The sequence below is a fragment of the Salvelinus namaycush genome, unplaced genomic scaffold (assembly GCF_016432855.1).
Source record: "Salvelinus namaycush isolate Seneca unplaced genomic scaffold, SaNama_1.0 Scaffold2861, whole genome shotgun sequence".
Classification (NCBI taxonomy): Eukaryota; Metazoa; Chordata; class Actinopteri; order Salmoniformes; family Salmonidae; genus Salvelinus; species Salvelinus namaycush.
This window is the reverse complement of record NW_024059743.1, coordinates 6,752-13,189: the sequence shown is the minus strand read 5'-3', so window position 1 is coordinate 13,189 and position 6,438 is coordinate 6,752. Positions and strand designations below refer to the sequence as shown.

Here is a 6,438-nt window from a genome sequence, read left to right as displayed (position 1 = left end):
GCCCTCCTCATCCTCCCCAGCCCTGTATAGAACCAGCCCTGTATAGAACCAGCCCTCCTCAACCTTCCCCAGCCCTGTATAGAACCAGTCCTCCTCAACCCTCCCCAGCCCTGTATAGAACCAGCCCTGTATAGAACCAGCCCACCTCAACCCTCCCCAGCCCTGTATAGAACCAGCCCTCCTCAACCCTCCCCAGCCCTGTATAGAACCAGCCCTCCTCAAACCTCCCCAGCCCTGTATAGAACCAGCCCTCCTCAATCTGTATAGAACCAGCCCTGTATAGAACCAGCTCTCCTCAACCCTCCCCAGCCCTGTATAGAACCAGCCCTCCTCAATCTGTATAGAACCAGCCCTCATCAACCCTCCCCAGCCCTGTGTAGAACCAGCCCTCCTCAACCCTCCCCAGCCCTGTATAGAACCAGCCATCCTCAATCCTCCCCAGCCCTGTATAGAACCAGCCCTCCTCAACCCTCCCCAGCCCTGTATAGAACCAGCCCTCCTCAACCCCCCCCAGCCCTGTATAGAACCAGCCCTCCTCAACCCTCCCCAGCCTCTATAGAACCAGCCCTCCTCAACCCTCCCCAGCCCTGTGTAGAACCAGCCCTCCTCAATCCTCCCCAGCCCTGTATAGATCAGCCCTCCTAAACCCTCCCCAGCCCTGTATAGAACCAGCCCACCTCAAGCCTCCCCAGCCCTGTATAGAACCAGCCCTCATCAACTCCCCAGCCCTATGTAGAACCAGCCCTCCTCAACCCTCCCCAGCCCTGTATAGAACCAGCCCTGTATAGAACCAGCCCTCCTCAACCCTCCCCAGCCCTGTATAGAACCAGCCCTCCTCAACCCTCCCCAGCCCTGTATAGAACCAGCCCTCCTCAACCCTCCCCAGCCCTGTATAGAACCAGCCCTCCTCAACCCTCCCCAGCCCTGTACAGAACCAGCCCTCCTCAACCCTCCCCAGCCCTGTATAGAACCAGCCCTCCTCAACCCTCCCCAGCCCTGTATAGAACCAGCCCTCCTCAACCCTCCCCAGCCCTGCATAGAACCAGCCCTCCTCATCCTCCCCAGCCCTGTATAGAACCAGCCCTCCTCAACCCTCCCCAGCCCTGTATAGAACCAGCCCTCCTCAACCCTCCCCAGCCCTGTATAGAACCTTCCGGCGCCGACCGAGATGGCCGCCTCGCTTCGCGTTCCTTGGAAAATATGCAGTATTTTGTTTTTTTATGTGTTATTCCTTACATTGGTACCCCAGGTAATCTTAGGTTTCATTACATACAGTCGGGAGGAACTACTGAATATAAGAGCAACGTCAACTCACCATCGTTCCAACCAGGAATATGACTTTCCCGAAGCGGATCCTGTGTTTTGCCTTCCACCCAATACAATGAATCTGATCCCAGCCGGCGACCCTATGCGACGCCGTAAAATGGGCAAACGTAGCGGTCTCCTGGTCAGGCTTCGGAGACGGGCACATCGCGCTCCACTCCCTAGCATACTACTCGCCAATGTCCAGTCTCTTGACATTAAGGTTGATGAAATCCGAGCAAGGGTAACATTCCAGAGAGACATCAGAGATTGTAACGTTCTCTGCTTCACGGAAACATGGCTAACTCAAGAGACGCTAACGGAGTCGGTGCAGCCAGCTGGTTTCTTCACGCATCGCGCCGACAGAAACATACATCTTTCTGGTAAGAAGAGGGGCGGGGGTGTATGCCTTATGATTAACGAGACGTGGTGTGATCATAACAACATACAGGAACTCAAGTCATTCTGTTCACCTGATCTAGAATTCCTCACAATCAAATGTCGACCACATTATCTACCAAGGGAATTCTCTTCGATTATAATCACAGCCGTATATATTCCCCCCCAAGCAGACACATCGATGGCCCTGAACGAACTTTATCTGACTCTTTGTAAACTGGAAACCACACACCCTGAGGCTGCATTCATCGTAGCTGGGGATTTTAACAAGGCTAATCTGAAAACAAAACTCCCTAAATTCTATCAGCATATCGATTGTGCTACCAGGGCTGGTAAAACCTTGGATCATTGTTATACTAACTTCCGCGACGCATATAAGGCCCTCCCCTGCACTCCTTTCGGAAAAGCTGACCACGACTCCATTTTGTTGCTTCCAGCCTACAAACAGAAACTAAAACAACAAGCTCCCTCGCTCAGGTCTGTTCAACGCTGGTCCGACCAATCTGATTCCACGCTTCAAGACTGCTTCGATCACGCGGATTGGAATATGTTCCGCATTGCGTCCAACAACAACATTGACGAATATGCTGATTCGGTGAGCGAGTTCATTAGAAAGTGCATTGACGATGTCGTACCCACAGCAACGATTAAAACATTCCCAAACCAGAAACCGTGGATTGACGGCAGCATTCGCGTGAAACTGAAAGCGCGAACCACTGCTTTTAACCAGGGCAAGGTGACCGGAAACATGACCGAATTCAAACAGTGTAGCTATTCTCTCCGCAAGGCAATCAAACAAGCTAAGTCCCAATACAGAGACAAAATAGAGTCGCAATTCAACAGCTCAGACACAAGAGGTATGTGGCAGGGTCTACAGTCAATCACGGATTACAAAAAGAAAACCAGCCCCGTCGCGGACCAGGATGTCTTGCTCCCAGACAGGCTTAATAACTTTTTTGCTCGCTTTGAGGACAATACAGTGCCACTGACACGGCCCGCTACCAAAACCTGTGGGCTCTCCTTCACTGCAGCCGAGGTGAGTAAAACATTTAAACGTGTTAACCCTCGCAAGGCTGCAGGCCCAGACGGCATTCCCAGCCGCGTCCTCAGAGCATGCGCAGACCAGCTGTCTGGTGTGTTTACGGACATATTCAATCAATCCTTATCCCAGTCTTCTGTTCCCACATGCTTCAAGAGGGCCACCATTGTTCCTGTTCCCAAGAAAGCTAAGGTAACTGAGCTAAACGACTACCGCCCCGTAGCACTCACTTCCGTCATCATGAAGTGCTTTGAGAGACTAGTCAAGGACCATATCACCTCCACCCTACCGGACACCCTAGACCAGGGGTGTCAAACTCAAATACCCAGTGGGACAAAATGTAAAACCTGAACAAAGTCGCGGGCCAACATTGAACAAATGAACCTTTTAATATGGACCCAAACAAGTTTTGCTTTAACATTGAATATGGAACAAGCATCGCTTATTACCATACAATATATAATTTAATAGTGGAGACATGCAAAATTGAATTTCAAATGAAAAAACACATCAATGGCATTCATTTATTAAATAAATAAAATTTAAATAAAAATCGTATGCCTCTTTTCTATTTGCAGCCTTCTGATTTAAATACCAAAATAAACTTTTTCCACTGGCTAATAATTTTACAAATAAAATGATAATAAATCAATCAACCATTCAAGCCCATGCCTTGTAGCAAGAAAAAGTGCACAAAGAAAACGTTAATTATTGCACACTGATCTAATCTGATGTGCCCAAGCCAGATACCTGGCATCTCTTCTTGGATGCTAGTTCATCAATGTCTGGGCTCAGGCTCTGAGCTGAAGAAATCCTCAGTATCGAGCGAAGGTGTTCATCAGTCAGACGTCTCCTGTGAGTTGTTTTGGTCATCTTCATCGAGGAGAAAAGTTGCTCGCATAGATAAGTGCTGCCGAACATGGAGAGCATCTGAGCAGCTTGGGTGCGGAGCTGAGGCATTGTGTCAGGGATGAACCGTGGAAACTGTGCGGCGCCCACAGCATCATACTTTGACTTCAGCGTGTCGTTGCACTGGAGTTCAATCAGCTCCATTTGGATGTTGGTTGGTGCATTTTCCACATCAACTGCGAAGGGATTACTAAGCAGTTCAAACCTACATTTCTGGACATCGAAGTCGGCAAATCGCCGGCTAAACTCAGCGGCGAGAACACTGAGTTTTTCAGCAAACTGTGCGCATGGGAACACGGCGGTAGAGATCTGCGCTTTTATGGTTTGGCAGCAGGGAAAATGGCAAGGGTTTCCTTGCAGCATCTGATTCTCCCACAGGCACAGTTTAGTTTTAAAGGCCCTCACTGCAGCGTACATGTCTGTGATGATGCGCCCCCGCCCCTGAAGCTGCAGGTTCAGCGCATTGAGATGGCTCGAGATGTCACAGAGAAAGGCCAGCTCACACAGAAATTTTTGCTCCCGGAGCTCTGCTGTATCCTTCCCTTTGGTTTCCAGGAATTGACATATTTCCTCACGCAGCTCGAAACATCTGTTCAGTACTTTTCCTCTGCTTAGCCATCTCACCTCTGTGTGATACGGCACGTCTGCGTATTCCGAACCACACTCCTCTAGAAAAAATTTAAACTGGCGGTGATTCAGACCTTTGGCTCTTATAAAGTTAACTACCTGTGTTACTGTGGTCATAACATGTTCCATCTTTAGGGCTTTGGCACACAGTGATTCCTAATGTATGATGCAGTGGTAAACAGTTAGCTCACCTGCACAGTTCTCTTCCCGCATCTTCTCCCGAACCATGCCCACCAGTCCACTCTTTTTACCGCACATCGCTGGCGCACCATCTGTCGTTAATCCAACGAGTTTATCCCACGGCAGCTTTATTTCAGTTACACATTTGGAAACCTCCTCAAAGATTTCCTTTCCTGTGGTTGTGCCATGCATTGATTTGAATCCCAATAGCTCCTCCGTAACACACAGATTTGAGTCCACTCCACGGATGAAGACTGACAGCTGAGCAGTATCAGATGCGTCGCAGCTCTCATCCACAGCGAGGGAGAACGCAACGAAATCTTTTCCCTTTTCCATCAGCTGGTCATACAGATTGGTGGCAAGATCACATGTGCGATCAGCTGCTGTGTTCCTGCTCAGGCTCACGTTTGAAAATGCTTGCTTTTTCTCTGGGCATACGAGGTCACAAACTTTCATCATGCACTTTTTCACGAACTCTCCCTCATTAAAGGGCCGGGCTGATTTTGCGATCTCTGCTGCCACTATATAACTAGCCTTTACAGTAGCCTCACTTTGTGATGTGGCTTTTTTGAACATATTCTGTTGTGAAACCAAACTTCTTTTCATCTCCTCTACTTTCTGGCTCCTTTGAGTCATGTCCAGGTCCTTGTATTTGTCATGGTGTTTCGTTTCATAGTGTCGTCTAATGTTGTACTCCTTACTTACAGCCACGTTGACTCCACAAACAAGACAAACAGGTTTGTCTTTTACATATGTAAACAGATATTCTGCCTCCCACTTGTCCAGAAAGCTCCTGTTTTCTGCCTTTCTTTTCGCCATTTTTGGGAAGGGATAGCGTGCTGACAGTTGTAGCGTCTATGTTGCTATGACTACTGTCACAGAGGAGAGGGCGTTTCTGGGTCCTGTCCTGATTGGCGTGCGAAAACAACAGCAGAGCATTATGGGATTCGTAGTATTAGCGGTGAATGCGCTGTATAATACCGGCGGGCCAGCTCTAGTAATAATTTGGTATTGTCTCGCGGGCCAAATATAATTACCCCGCGGGCCAAATTTGGCCCGCGGGCCAGAGTTTGACACCCATGCCCTAGACCCACTCCAATTTGCTTACCGACCCAATAGGTCCACAGACGACGCAATCGCAACCACACTGCACACTGCCCTAACCCATCTGGACAAGAGGAATACCTATGTGAGAATGCTGTTCATCGACTACAGCTCAGCATTTAACACCATAGTACCCTCCAAACTCGTCATCAAGCTCGAGACCCTGGGTCTCGACCCCGCCCTGTGCAACTGGGTCCTGGACTTCCTGACGGGCCGCCCCCAGGTGGTGAGGGTAGGTAACAACATCTCCACCCCGCTGATCCTCAACACTGGGGCCCCACAAGGGTGCGTTCTGAGCCCTCTCCTGTACTCCCTGTTCACCCACGACTGCGTGGCCATGCACGCCTCCAACTCAATCATCAAGTTTGCGGATGACACTACAGTGGTAGGCTTGATTACCAACAACGACGAGACGGCCTACAGGGAGGAGGTGAGGGCCCTCGGAGTGTGGTGTCAGGAAAATAACCTCACACTCAACGTCAACAAAACAAAGGAGATGATTGTGGACTTCAGGAAACAGCAAAGGGAGCACCCCCCTATCCACATCGACGGGTCAGTAGTGGAGAAGGTGGAAAGTTTTAAGTTCCTCGGTGTACACATCACGGACAAACTGAATTGGTCCACCCACACAGACAGCGTTGTGAAGAAGGCGCAGCAGCGCCTCTTCAACCTCAGGAGGCTGAAGAAATTCGGCTTGTCACCTAAAACACTCACAAACTTCTACAGATGCACAATCGAGAGCATCCTGTCGGGCTGTATCACCGCCTGGTACGGCAACTGCTCCGCCCACAACCGTAAGGTTCTCCAGAGGGTAGTGAGGTCTGCACAACGCATCACCGGGGGCAAACTACCTGCCCTCCAGGACACCTAAACCACCC

At 49.8% G+C, this 6,438-nt stretch overlaps 1 pseudogene; it reads right to left on the bottom strand.

Annotated features, from left to right (window-relative positions):
- Nucleotides 1-3,296: 3,296 nt before the first annotated feature.
- LOC120039638 lies at nucleotides 3,297-5,285 on the bottom strand (annotated as a pseudogene).
- Between the last annotated feature and the right edge of the window lie 1,153 nt (nucleotides 5,286-6,438).